Source organism: Photinus pyralis, unplaced genomic scaffold (genome assembly GCF_008802855.1).
Source record: "Photinus pyralis isolate 1611_PpyrPB1 unplaced genomic scaffold, Ppyr1.3 Ppyr1.4_LG9, whole genome shotgun sequence".
NCBI classification, from domain to species: domain Eukaryota; kingdom Metazoa; phylum Arthropoda; class Insecta; order Coleoptera; family Lampyridae; genus Photinus; species Photinus pyralis.
In genome coordinates this window covers 20,595,658-20,611,111 of record NW_022170878.1, presented here as the reverse complement: position 1 = coordinate 20,611,111, position 15,454 = coordinate 20,595,658, and the positions used below count along the sequence as shown (strand labels likewise).

Here is a 15,454-nt window from a genome sequence, read left to right as displayed (position 1 = left end):
ATGAACTCATGCGGTAACTTTAACGACATCTGTAATAGAGCGAGTATCTTCTTCGAGGATCCCTATTAGAACTTTGAGGCAAGATAGTTCGCGAAGTAGTCGAAACTATGCGATCTAGTTCGTTAAAACTTTCCGAGCACTCGCGCGGAATATTCGAAAATTAGGCTTCTATTTTTATAAGCGTTTACGATCGGAAAGGTGCACGTCTTTGCCGTATCGGCCGACGTTAAGTTTAATGACGTCGTTAGCGATACTCTCCAAATAGTATTGGAAGAAATTATGCTATTCGATTACAGCTTTCAAATGCGCTGAAAACAATTTGGTGCACGAAAAGTGGAACTTTATCCCATCCTGAGAAACGAGGATTTAGTGTGTAAGAGGTCATGAGAATTATAGGTTAAAGTTTGGACAGCTCCACCACGTAATCAATTGTAGTGGATTAAACGTGCCTGTAGATTCAATTTCTAACGATCGTATAATTTCTAAAGAGCGTAGCATGTTAGTTCGTGAAGTTCCACTAACACTTAGAGCCTGATGAAGTAACATTCATCAGTCGTATCAACATTGAACAACGCCAATAGAACAAAGGGTTATTAATCACAGAAAAAGGGCATCATTCCATAGTTTTCATCGGACGTAACAAACAATTAGGGATGGCTAGATTCTTGTGTGGAGTCGCATACAATAGCAACAGTGTTTTACGTGACCAAAACAGCTGAATCAAAATTACTCATAGTGATATCATGAAGGAGAACGAACTAAACGATCCTGAAATCTTGTAGGTTTTGATTGAGGGTTTTTATATGCGGCTTTAACCAATTAACACCAATTTGTAGGCGGTCTAGAGATGATCTGTTTTTGTGGGACTAAGCGAGAAGTCGCCAGCCCGAATTTGTGTTAGGATCTTGATGGAGCTCAAGTCAAAGAGCCCTTATATTATGTTAAAGCCAAATCCGTCAGTCGAAGGGCTGTAGATAACCAAATTCGAAAAAGCGCACAAATTATCAGTAGGGAAGTATCGTACGTGACGCATTTTAAAAATCTGCGAGAGCACACCGCCTCAGTGATAACGTGTACTATAGTTTAGTTTTGGTCAGTAAATAAACATTACAAACGCAGATAGTTATATCGCAAATCCCGAAAGTAAATAACCGAACGTCTTGTTAACCAATTCAGAAGGGATTATCGTGAAAATGCAGTAAAAAGTTCTAAAATCAGCGTATCGGAAAATTATAAAAGTACGAGCGAACTCATTGAGTGCCTTTGCCTAAATCGGCACGCGCCCCTACCGCTTTAGTGGGCGAGGACCGAAGTTTTACCCGTAATAGTTCTTACGGTTGTAACGCCTAATAACCTCACAGCTATTCCCCTAAACGCGTCCCGCGCCAATTTTCTGACACTCCCCAAAATGTAGCTAATAGGTCACAGTACGTTATACGGTACCGTAGCCTGGGAAAATTTTGGTGACCTTGGGAAAATATTTCGGCACATTTCGGCAGTTGGCCCGGATCAAATTTCGACAATTGGCCCGGGTCAAAATTCGGCAATTGGCCCGGGTCAAATTTCGGGGGCAAGATCAAATTTCGGGGTGCAAGATCAAAATTTGGCAATTGCCCCGGCGTGCAAGGTTAAATTTTGGCAATTGGGGTATTTCGGCGGTTGTGCAGGGGATGCGACGCGGGATATTTCGGAGGTTGGCCACATGGGGGGATATATTGTCAATTGGTCCGGGAAGTTTAATTTTACCCGATCCTTTATTTGCGATATAGTTTTCTTTTAAAAAAAACCTTTTGTCTAGTTTTCTGTTGATTGGCGCGGTTATTTTCTTCCACTCACTGTCGACGCGCGTAGTCCTTGTTGAAGAACTCGATTCGATCTTGACTTGTATTTGAGCTACACGCCATTACACTTACTTGACATATTTGTCTACCTTTATGGGATTAAATAGTGGTGTTGTATTAAGATTAGTGAAGTTTTCTCTTATCATCTTACTTCCAATTTCGCTGATGACGCATTGCTGCGGATTTATCTTATAAGTTTAAGGCCGTTTTGCGGTATGTTATCTATGACGCATTATCTTTTCATTTTAAATAAATAATCTGTTTTAGGCTACTTTCGTACTCCCTAAGTTTTCTTACTTATTATTATTTTGGTTTTACCAATTGCTTCCTGACTGTACAAGTGTACATTGATATTTTGACGTGGAAACGCAAATACCCGATTTTGCATATGGTGCAATAGAATTCCATTGAAGTTTCGAGGCCATTCAATCAATAACGCTCTGCATATTTCTACCTTACCGACTGAAGAATTGACTGAAGAATTACCGCCACTTCATGTGAAACCGATATTTGAACTGATGACCCAATTTTACGAAGTTCGTTGACCTACGATTCATTCTTCCGAAACGCAAGTACTTAATTAACGAGACGTGTGGAGTTGGTACTGTGTAAATTTTTAATTAACGTTATGTATTTTACTTTGAAGAACTTGCTCGTGTAAGTTTGTTTTCATTTGAATTGATAAGATTGCTTTGTCATTGAAGATAGATTTAGTTATTTGTACATTTGATAGTATTTTTCTCTTAAAACTTCATGTCACGCTTTGATATCTCATACCGATTGTGAAAACCAACCCTTATTCGAACCAAATTTTGTTTTGTTGTAAAGTCATTTGAATTTTTGATTCTTTTTAGTATTGATTGCAATTCTACGTATAAGAATAACCATTCGTGTCTTACGTTAACCATTGCTTATGCGATATATTGTGCAACGCGAATCATTACCCTTCTTATATTTTTTTGTTTTTGTGTCTGACTGGTTTCAGATTTGCAGTTTCGCGTCCTCTGAGCTCGGAAGGTTGCGACCGGAGTTCAAGGAAAATTTAGTTATTTTCGTCGTTTTTCCCTTTTAACGTTTGATTACATTTTGGTTGTTGGTACTAACGAGTTGTGATTATTACTTTGTTTGAAAGTCACTTAATGATTATAGCGCCGTTGTGTCTGCGGATGCCCTTTTGGTTAAATATTTTTCCCAGGCTACGTGTTTGCTTCTCATTTGTTTTATTAGAGATTATTTTAAATTCCCACTTTGATATACTAGATCGATATATTACAGTGTCAGATATGTGATATTTTGAGATCATTGTTATTAAACTACCCGCATTTATGACATCAAATACGGTTTGTTTTCCCCATAATTGTGTATTCCTTGAGTTTAGTAAGACGAGAACAAGGATCTCTTGGTCTGCCTTGTTCATCCCTTTAGTATTCCTCTCTCTCTAGATTAATCAAAGACTAAGTGGCGCCTATTCGGATTACTTTTACTGTTTCCTTCCTTTTTTTGCTTATTTGTGTGTGTATAGAAGAACCCCATTTTCACCCCGACCCACCTCTACTTTGCCTGAGCTTACCGTGTGCTTATCTAAGGTAATTTTGTCACGTTGGCCCAAAGTGAACGTAACAGCCTGTTCTAATCGTTCAAAGTCCAACTGACTGGTTAAGGTTGTGCGTTAAAATGACGCATGCGCACATTTCAACGAGGATTGGGGCAAAGTTCTCCGGTGTTCAAAACCCACAGGTCGCTGCCGGTCAAAGTCCGTTGTAAAAGTAGGTTAAGCTATCGATCAAAGTCCACCTGCTGTTCAAAGTCCAAAGTTGCCGATCGGGCAAAGCCCATTACACACCTGTTCTAAGTCGGTCAAAGTCCATTCGCAGCTGTTCAAAGTCTAAGGGTTGGTTTCCGGTCAAAGTCCAAGGATTCGAGTAAAGTCTAAAGGTTACCGAACGGTCAAAGTTCATTTCTTGCCATTCAAGTCCAAAGGTTAGTGTAAAGTACAAAAGTTTGTTGTTTAAACGATGCTTATCAAGGTGATAATGATATTCAGGTGATGAAATCAAGGCCAACTTAAAAGTTTCCTCATAAGGAAGCCAGGAAGTCAATTGAATTAAACGAATGTGATGTATATTGGATTGAAAGAGAGCAATTTAATTTAATTACATTTTAAGCATTTATTTCCAGTATATTTTAGTAGAATTTATTGGTTGGTATTTGGATCGAAATGGCTGTACTTGCTTCGAGTAAATTGAGTAACCTGACAAATCAGTATCTTAGTTTGAAATTTGATCGTTCGCACTGCCCTCTTGAACGCCTGCGCACACATGGAATGCGATAAAATGATAATACTCCTGACTACTGGACACAGCGGCCATCTTTACTTATTCAACCAATAAGTTTTGTCCCCTCTGAACAATCTTATCCTTTAAAAATCCATTTGGCAGTAACCACTAGGGTTCAAAATTGCTAACTAAGTGGTTCGGCCAGCGCACCTTTATCTGATTATGAGCAATCCTGAATTATCCGATTGCTTACGTAACAGCCACTAATCTCGCGTTATCCCCAGCCAGACAGGCGCTACCTACTTTCCCATGCAATTAAACGGTAAGTTCTTCCTACGAGTTGGAGTACACGATGATATCGTCGAGTAATACCAGCGCGAATTTTTGTAGATATCCCGGGAGGACTTCCTGCGCCATCATCTTGTGGAATGTAGCCGGCACGTCTTCGAGATCAAAAGGCATCACCTTGACTTGGTAGCTGGCTCCGTCCGATGGTGTAAAAGCCGTTAGGTGGATTGTTCGTTCATCGGAACTTTCCAGTGCCTAGCTCTCGTAGCGCCTCCTGGATGACGGGTAGTCAAGCGTTCAGGCGGCGGAACTCTACGTAGAACCTTGGCTTCCCGTCCTTTGCTAGCATTTCCTCTACTTCCCGGATGATGACCGCCTTCTTCTCCGGAGAGCATCTGTAAGGGGAAAACCGGAAAGGGCTGCTCCGACGCTAACGGATTGCGTGCTTCGTTGTCGCGGTTGCCTATGGAGGCACCTGTTGGCTCATTACCGTCCTGGGTGTGCCGGCAAGCCCTTAAAGTTTCGGTTGGAGGAGGGCCCCGAGCTTGATTCGAGTATTCTACAGGCTACTCCTGATTAGGTCCACGTTCGTAAGGTAAATACCGAAACCTGCTGCATGGGCACCTCTAAACTACTCTGTAATTGGGCGCAAGTCTGTTGAGGGCCCAGAACGAGACGGACAAAAAGTAAATTAATTAAATCTTCGGCACTTGTGCAGCCATGCCTGTCCTAATACTCTAGGGTGAGAACATGGGGTGCCACGAGCAATCCGTCTAACGTGATTGGTGCATGTTTGGATTGGCGAGGTTTTCGTGTTTGTGTGAAACCGGTGGGCATTTATTACTATGTCGGACCGTACGAAATTGTGAGTGTCCAGCAGCACAGTGAAATTTGCTTTGTCTATCTTGATATTGAACGTGGGAAGAGAACTTAGGATCTTCGAGGGTGTCTCTTTCAAAAGAGGGTAGATCGTCTTCGTCCTTTTGGAGCTTATTAAGGGCCGAAACTATCATCTGGACTCTATATTTGTCGTCTTTCGGTGGTGGGTCCAAACAGGGTGTGCTCCGTGCTCCTCGTTGTCACCGGCATAGCTCAGTGGAAGGTTCTGGCGCGTTCCTTGGATCACATTCTTTCTGAAGGCCCCACGTTGGGCGCCAATGAGGATTCTGTGAACGGTCCGTGCAGAGAAAAGTTGGGAAGCCAATACTTTCCATTTTGGTACACATATTCATGGGTATTGAAAAGTAGAATCGCGTATGCGCAGGTCTGCGGGTGGTATCATCCACAGTAAATTTTCCTTTCAAAATCTAGTGAACCTTCTTTTTTTTCAAGGACAAATTGGATCTGTTTCTGTAGTTTGAAGTATGTTAAACTAACGATTTGCATAACTCGTCATGCGATTGCTATGTCAAGTTAATCTTCGGATTCTGTAAACCATTCTACTATTCCAAAGTCATAGTAAATGTAGATTGTATTAAACTGTCACCATGCAATGAAAGCACAACCTTCGTCATCGTATGACCATGAATTCAAATAGCTAAAGGTAGTGATTTAGAAATCCTCGAAAACATTCATTAATAAAGCTCAAATCGGGGGCGAAATCATAATTTCCCATTTACGCGTAGGGCGAAGATTAAATTCGAAGATTCATTATTTCATACCTGTCCGCCGAATTACAGTGTTACTATTGTTCTCCGTGGAGATATTAATGCGGGACTGAAGAGGCATTACGTAAAATTAATAATCCCGATTTAATAACGAAGCTCGCCCCTTGCAACACTAAAACCGACACATTTACACGTGATAACCGAATTCCATTACGCGATAATAAATAACAATAAAATTAAATTCGAAGGAATTTATGCTACGGGACGTATTAACTGTTCGGTTGCGGTTGGAAGCGCCCTTTGTACAGGAAGGAAGCAATCCCGGGATAGGGGGCGCGACTTTATAGTCCGCCTAAGCGCAGTTTCCTAAACTACTCGAGATATCCGACCCAGACTGTCCGACATAATTCCGGCACCCATATTTTACATCTCGACGGTCTCGATTTTAATCCAATTAGGCTTAATGCAATTTCAAACCTGCAAACAGCAGCGGTGAGCCTCACTTGTATGCGACAGTTTGCGTTGGCTATTTATGCTGTGTTTCCAACAATTGCGTGCCTCAAATCGTCGTAGTTAACGTTCCAGCCCCTTTAATTCGTATAATTACGAAACGTGACATCCACGACGGCTTAGTGGATCCTAAATGGTTAATGGATTAAACAGTTGTAACAAAACTTTAATCTCCTCTTTCAACTTATGCTAAATTTTCGAATTGATCCGGACTGGATACTGTCACCCCTCTCCTCGGAAATCCATGGGGAAACTTACATTTCATATTGTTGACAAAGACAAAGGGATATTGATAATATCCGCTGGTATTAAGCGTTGCAGAAATATAGAATGAATTGAAGCGTCGATGTTCTGGAGATATTGAGGCATTACGCTGGGGTAGATCTGAGAGCTAGGTGCTCATTAGAGCGAAATAAATGCGTCTCGATTACTGTAAGGAAAAAGTTGCATCTTCCAAAAAAAAATCGCAACCTGTCTGGCAACCCCGATCGATGAGCTCCGCATCGAGTGAAAATGCGTTCGTTCTAGTGGAAGGTCCTGAAACTGAGTTCGGGATAAAGCGATTGAACAAAATGACGAAATGAAATTTGACTACCCCCATTTCATTTAATCTCCCGCCAACTTTCATTTAAAATGTTGCCTTGCAGCGTTCGCTTGACGTATATCTTGATAAGTTGATGGTTGAATAAAAGAATTCTGCAACCATCAGGAGGATTTACGCCAAAGGTACAACTGTGACAAGCTTGGTACGTCGCGCTGAAACCGCAGGAGTGTCTGAGGATGAGGTTAGGGGTTTAATTGATAAATTGGCCCATTTGAAGTTTCCGTACAGTATCTCAAAGAATCATTCATTGGGGTAGACAACAAAAAAGGAAATAATTTCTATTTTTTTTGCATAGGAAAATTTACACATTCACCGCTTCATAGCGAACGTCCACAAAAGTATGTCTCGTCATAACAAGCGATAACAAGGAACGTACTGCCGCCTCTTCGAACCTACTAGTTCTGTTCCGTTCTGTTTAAAACCGAGTACGTGACGGAAATGCGACTCTTCCATTGGTTATTAAGGCAAGTCAGTCGAGATCTTTTCGTTCAGAAAATAGGTTCTTTTTAGGTATTTCTCGTGGACGACATTCAGATAGCGAAAGAAGTGGGAGATCGAGAGATTCCTGCTTGATCTCGCGAGTCTAATCGTACCATTTGGGTGCGTTAAAAATGACGAAGACGAATTCGCGAATTTTTCAAACAAAAAGGTTCATTTAGTGCACGAAATTGGTAGGAGAACGAACAGTTTCGGATAAAAATATATTAAGTATCTTCGTAAATGTCGTTAAGAGACATTTTGGAGCGGCAGATCCGCTTTTAATATAAAAACCGGGATTACATAAACCGACCCATTGTGATACGCAAATGAAGTCTTCTCGGATCGCTCCAAAACAAATTCTTCAAAATTGAGTGACGTTATTGGATAACGAATTTTGCGATAAATAGAAATACAAAGACATACGGTAGGGAATTTAAAAACAATTAATCGGTGCATTTTTCTTGCAATAAGACCAAAGTAAAGAATTAAATCACCACAGCGGAACATTGGCATTTATTCCTGTGCATAATCACGATCTCTAGAATTAATTTGGGTTGCTCGGATTCGCAGAAACTAAAGACATGTTGGTTTTGCACCCATCACCGAGAGAATCTGCATGAAACATTTCGTTCGAAGAAGTATTAATATTCCTAAAGGAATCGACACCTGTCGATTATTAGCATAAAACAGATTTTGTATTATATCTATTGATTTAGGTATTTCGGTTCAGTGGTTGGAATTTTGAATTTAATTTCAGTAATACTCTAGTCCTTTGGTTGCATTTAAAATGTATTTAGTGTTCGGGGTGTATGTGCGTTTTATTCCAAGAATTACAAGATATACAATGATCGGTTGGCCGATACTGCGGTATTTCGTTGTCGAGATCTCGATCGATGTATAGAATGAGACATTTAAAGGAAATTCATAAATTATCAAGAATTACTTTCAGCTTTCAGACTAAGCGATGCAGGAATAACACGATAGTACGGATTTACTGCCGAAAACCGAAGAGTTTTACGTTATTCTCTTGCCGAGATCTGGATCGATTCTTAAAGAGACATTCGAACAACCGACAGTTAGTGAAACCATAGGCTTCTATTTGAGAAATGACAATAGGGACCGAAATAATGCCTTGAAACCGACAGTTAGTAAAACTATAAGCTTGGTGATAGCATGGGGGTAGGGGGGGGGGTCATATTTAAATTTCTGTTAATTGGGCACAATTTTAAGAGGGTTTAAGAGGGTGGGGTCGTCTCTCAGATTTAGGAAAACGGATTCAGCCTATGTTGAACACTTTTTTGGACAACTACGAAAAGGTTTCAAATTATAATTCGATCAAGAAAGTTGCGATTAACTTCTAATGCACTACAAGTTGGCGTCTACTTTGCGATGGTCTAAGGTCTAGATCTTGGTGCAAATGGAAAACATTATATACAAAGGGACTAAGATGTGTTTTAACCCAGAGGGTCAATTTGTTGTCCAAAAAGAAGTGAAACTTCTTGTGATTACGCTATTTTTAGTAATCAGAAACCGCACCCACCAACCTCTGCATACTGTAACCACAATGATAATTTCTTTTATTTTATAAGAGCTGTCAATTTAACATCTGTTGTAAAATAAACGCTCTCTGTAGCCATAACGGTAGATAAAGTAAAACAAATTATTATGCATTCTAATGACATTTGTCATTCTTATTTCAATTGGGAAGCGGAAGACGATATAAATGAAGATTAGGATATACGGCACAGGAAACAACTTATTCGCGTGAGAATTGTTTGATTTTCCCAAATTATTGTCGATGTAATGAGGACAGACTGTGTTTCTTTCATGTCATTCGCAGCGGGGCATTTTTTATATGAGGTACTGTTTTTTATTTATGTACAAAAATTGGATTGTACGTTTGGGTGCGTAGAATCCAAAACAATTCGTACTTTTTCGATCAAACTTCTCAATCAAAAGTTATAGACTAGAAACCAATTTCGAAGAAAAATTCAGAGGGCTGTAACTTTTGAACTAGTAGCCCAATCTTGGAACTGTTTGAAATTATGGATTATACAGGCCACATTCTATAAGAAATTTTTTTTCCGAGTGGATCTAGGAAATTTTTTTTTCGAGTCTCAAAAAGAGGCAGTGTATAACCTTCCTTTTTTACCAAAAATCGACTACACCAAAATTTCTCGGGAAAACGCTTTTTCTTATTAATTTAGGTGCGTAGAATCCAAATGAATTCGTACTTTTTCGATCAGACCTCTCAATCAAGTTATAGACTAGAAAAATTTCGAAAAAAAATTCAAAGGGCTGTAACTTTTGAACTAGTAGCCCAATCTTGGAACTGTTTGAAATTATGGATTCTACAGGCCACATTCTATAGGAACATTTTTTTCCGGGTCGACCTGAGACAATTTTTTTTTCGGGGCTCAAAAAAAGGCAGTGTATAACCTTCCTTTTTTACCAAAAATCGACTACACCAAAATTTCTCGGGAAAACACTTTTTCTTATTAAATTGGGTGCGTAGAATCCAAATCAATTCGTACTTTTTCGATCAGACTTCTCAATCAAAAGTTATAGACTAGAAACCAATTTCGAAAAAAAATTCATAGGGCTGTAACTTTTGAACTAGTAGCCCAATCTTGGAACTGTTTGAAATTATGGATTCTACAGGCCACATTCTATAGGAACATTTTTTTTCCGGGTCGACCTGAGACAATTTTTCCTTCGGAGCTCAAAAAAAGGCAGTGTATAACCTTCCCTTTTTACCAAAAATCGATTACACCAAAATTTCTCGGGAAAACACATTTTTTCTTATTAATTTGGGTGCGTAGAATCCAAATCAATTCGTACTTTTTCGATCAGACCTCTCAATCAAAAGTTATAGACGAAAAATTTCGAAAAAAAATTCAAAGGGCTGTAACTATTGAACTAGTAGCCCAATCTTGGAACTGTTTGAAATTATGGATTCTACAGGCCACATTCTATAAGAAAATTTTTTTTCCGAGTCGATCTGAGACAATTTTTTTTTCGGGGCTCAAAAAAAGGCAGTGTATAACCTTCCTTTTTTACCAAAAATCGACTACACCAAAATTTCTCGGGAAAACAATTTTTCTTATTAATTTGGGTGCGTAGAATCCAAATCAATTCGTACTTTTTCGATCAGACTTCTCCATCAAAAATTCAAAGGGCTATAACTTTTGAACTAGTAGCCCAATCTTGGAACTGTTTGAAATTATGGATTCTACAGGCCACATTCTATAAGAAAATTTTTTTCCCGGGTCGATCTGAGACAATTTTTTTTTCGGGGCTCAAAAAAAGGCAGTGTATAACCTTCCTTTTTTACCAAAAATCGACTACACAAAATTTCTCGGGAAAACACTTTTTCTTATTAATTTGGGTGCGTAGAATCCAAATCAATTCGTACTTTTTCGATCAGACTTCTCAATCAAAAGTTATAGACTAGAAACCAATTTCGAAAAAAAATTCAAAGGGCTGTAACTTTTGAACTAGTAGCCCAATCTTGGAACTGTTTGAAATTATGGATTCTACAGGCCACATTCTATAAGAAAATTTTTTTTCCGGGTCGATCTGAGACAATTTTTTTTGGGGCTCAAAAAAAGGCAGTGTATAACCTTCCTTTTTTACCAAAAATCGACTGCACCAAAATTTCTCGGGAAAACACTTTTTCTTATTAATTTTGGTGCGTAGAATCCAAAACAATTCGTACTTTTTCGATCAGACTTCTCAATCAAAAGTTATAGACTAGAAACCAATTTCGAAAGAAAATTCAAAGGGCTGTAACTTTTGAACTAGTAGCCCAATCTTGGAACTGTTTGAAATTATGGATTCTACAGGCCACATTCTATAAGAAAATTTTTTTCCGGTCGAGCTGAGACAGTTTTTGTTTCGGGGCTCAAAAAAAGGCAGTGTATAACCTTCCTTTTTTACCAAAAATCGACTACACCAAAATTTCTAGGGAAAACAATTTTTCTTATTAATTTGGGTGCGTAGAATCCAAATCAATTCGTACTTTTTCGATCAGACTTCTCAATCAAAAGTTATAGACTAGAAACCAATTTGTGGTGTATATATAACCTTCCTTTTTTATCAAAAATCGACTACACCAAAATTTCTCGGGAAAACACTTTTTCTTATGAAAGGTACACATCTCCCGGCTAATTTAAAGTATGTATCTTGGTGAATTCATGGACATGGGAATTGTTTTACCTCATTTGCTTTTACCGCATTTTTGAACTCATGTTGGAAGACGCTATAAGGACCTGCGTCAGTTTGCCCAAGGCCTCTGAAAACCTGAAATTAAACATACAAACATCTGGCTTGATTAAACTCTAATAAATACTAATGCGATCAAGTTCCATTATTCTTCAATATTGGTATGGTTCATAAAAGGAAATTAAAAAAAATGAAATGCCTAACTCCTTACCCAAAATTCATCATTACAACGTATTGAATTGCTAGTAAATGCTGAATGCTAAACAAAATTTTGATCCAACCAAATGCCTAGTTTCACGGAACTAAATACAAAATTCCCAATCAATGATTCAAAATGTCTCAAATGGTTTCGTTGGGTTCGATTCTTATACAAAACCTGTTCCGTGCAAGTAATTCTCACGGGTCGGTTCCCTTAGGAATACTATTAAAATTAATTCAAAGAAATTTAATAAATAATGAATTAAAGTAACTTACGGTTATTGATGTGGGTAATATTCTCATCTCGTAACAATTGATCTTATCCCTACTTGAAAAATGCCGCTTCCTTTAGAGATACTGGTTACGCACAGGAATAATAGGCCAATATTCCGATGTGTTAATACTAATTCTTCCTTAATTTATTAACTAGGTTTTGTTGCAGGTGAATGCACCGATTGTCTTAAATTCCCTATCGTATGTCGCTGTATAAAAAATGTTTACTACGGCACAATGCGATATCCAATGACGTCACTCAAACTTAATCCTACAGTAATACCCGACCCATTATTACACGTTAAAAAAATACTCTTACTGTACTTGTATTGTACTAATTTTCATTTAGCATTGTCTCGACATTTCTGAAAAATAGCTTTAATGTGTTCTAGACCCATACAAGTTAAGTAACAGTTAATGATTATTTAGTTAGTTTTTTGTTTTTTCGTTACCTTATACTCATCAATTATTGTTTATTCATAATTCATATTATTAGTTATGTAAAGTTTTCTGGTATATACCTACGTAGGTAAACGGTAAAACGCAATTTAAAAAAAATGCGTCCTTTGCACCGCTGGCAATTGTGTAACTAAGAAGGCTTCCTTGCATATTTCAACTATAACAGCCACTTTCGGTACCTAATTTGACAACCACTTCTAAAGTATATCATTGTTTATGTCCAAAAAAAGAAAAATGGGGTTGGATGGACGTTAGGAAAGTGTCGGGATAGGTCGTCGCCGGGTATAAATCGCTGGGATGACCGATTCCGTGATAGTAATGGTCGTCGGGATGGGTTGTCGCCGGGAAAACGGTGCCGGAATGTACATCGCCGAGATGGGATGCACCGTCACAGACCGTGGCGTGAAGACTGGAGGGTTAAGGAACTTACTTTTAACCAGCCGTTACTGTTAGCGATCCGGAAAAAAACTTTAACACAATGAGTATAATTCATTTGCGTTTTTTTTTACTTGAAAAGCGGTTCTCCGACTCGAAAACGTTCCTTCGCGTATATTTTCGGAACGTGCTTAAATGCTCCTCCACGACGTTTCTTTGACTAATTGCACGTCCACGTTTTCAAATTCCAGCCGCAAATCTTTACACCTACGTAAGGATATTTCCCAACTTCCCTAAAAATGTCGACTGCAACTCAATTTTTTTCTCATACCGATATTCGTACATGGTCGCCCTTGAAGTTATACGAATATTTACTTGTTTATTTATTTTCTTAGTTATTTATTTACTCTCACTCGATGAACCGCATACTGATTTTTATTTACCTTACGAATTAAGAACGCTGCAGGAAAACTTAATTCGGAGAGAAGACAAATAAGGGCGATACTGGACTAGTTCAAGTCGCTTACTCCCTGGTGGTAACATTGGAAAGTAGGCCACGGTGGTGTGCCACGTGGCGGTGGTTGGAAATTTGGTCACGGTAAAGATCAAAGGGCAAGCTGTAGAAATCGCATTTAATTTTTGGCGTATCAAATTACAAATTAATTTACAAGGTCGTGCAAGGTCATTCAAAGTCATTTGCCAAATGGTGTTAAATGTAGGTTCGAGGTTATCCCAGGTCAATGACCCCAATTGTGGTTTCAAATAACATTTTTAATGTCAACTAAGGTCAATGACCTCAATTGTGATGTGAGGATTCATTTTCAATGCCTCGATCAATGGCTCTATTTTTGTATTGTCAAATAACAATTTCAATGGTAGGTAAATAAAGTCAATGACTTCACTTCATTGACGCCATAAATTTTTAATCTGACCCGAGATAATTTACCCCTATTTGTGATCCGAGGTCATTGACCCCATTTTGGGGGTGTCAATTACGTTCTAATGTCATCTAAGGTCCTTGAACCAATAAAATTTTGAGGTCATTGGCCCCATTTTTGGGGTTTAATAATATCCGAGGTCGTTGACCATAAATTTTCAAGGTCATCCGAAGTCATTGGCCTCCCTTTTTACGCAGGTTGCCCAAACTGCTCTAAGGAAATTCCCATCTTTGCCACAGATGAAAAATTCTGGTGACTACAAGAAAACTGTGCAGTGTTATAGATGTCATAAGTTCCGACTAATCAAGTAGAATTGTCATAAGAAGCTCGACAAGAAGGAAACTGACGGAAAAGACATGTTTTGTGGCATATCAGCGTACAGGCGTCCAGAGAGAGAATGTATTTTTGATTCTGGTACAACTTCATACATGTGCAAGGACCTTGATCTCTTCTGCAAGGATAAAGAACGTTCTAGTTTTGAAATTATTACAAAAAATAACTGCTATGAAAGGAAAATTTGTTGGAAACTCGCTTCACAAAGGACCTAGTCGGATATAAATTGATTTCATAAAACTTGGAATATCATATTATGTATGAATGGAGAAATCAAAAAGTGGTGGCAGCGTTTGGACAATCCTTGTCACGGCAACATGAAGAAGGTTGAACATCCATTTAAGGGAATCGATCATGCTACCTTGAATATTTCTGAGTGCACTGCATGTTTGAGTAAGATTCCTCGTATTCCATTAATTTTGGTTCAAGGGCAACATGTTTATACTTGAAGTAGTTTTTTCAGCTGGTTCAAATGCAATGACCGCCACTTTTAGGTCCGAAGAGATTGTGGCAACCGCGCTCCATTTTCCCAATACATTTCTTGTTATCGCCAGAGATACCATTGTTCACGTTCGCTATGAAGCGGTACTGTACCAGGATTCTTTGATGTGGATCTGGGCGTCAAAGAAGAGTGCCGCTTACAAATCTTTCTCCCAAACATATTACAGAAAGCGTGTACCTTCCAAATGATGCCAGGAGTTTGCGGTTGACCAGTTCACGATGAACGGCTTACTTAAATGACTTCGTTTAGCAGTAACCTCATACTCGTGGTTAATCTTGTCGAGAAGATGAAACGTGGCATTTCGCTTTGAGATGCATGTCAAATTAGCTTAAATATTATAATAAAGGCGAATGCCTTGATCTCACGCGATTTCCTAAGATGCCCCATAACAAGCACGAAAGAGGAAATTATACGAGATTTACTGCAGGGAGCGGAAATGTGAAAGCACGAGGATCTTGTAAGTAGTTGATATCTTATCAGCTATAAAAATACGGCCCTGTTTATGATCGTATTACAGACTTTAGAGAAAAACTAAAACGATACTAA

The 15,454-nt window shown here is 38.7% G+C and overlaps 1 protein-coding gene across 1 annotated transcript in view; it reads right to left on the bottom strand.

The window, feature by feature from the left end:
- The window catches only part of LOC116180062 (sialic acid-binding Ig-like lectin 14), a 95,910-nt gene that overhangs the window by 61,300 nt on the left and 19,156 nt on the right, over window positions 1-15,454 (bottom strand). The window lies entirely within an intron of this gene.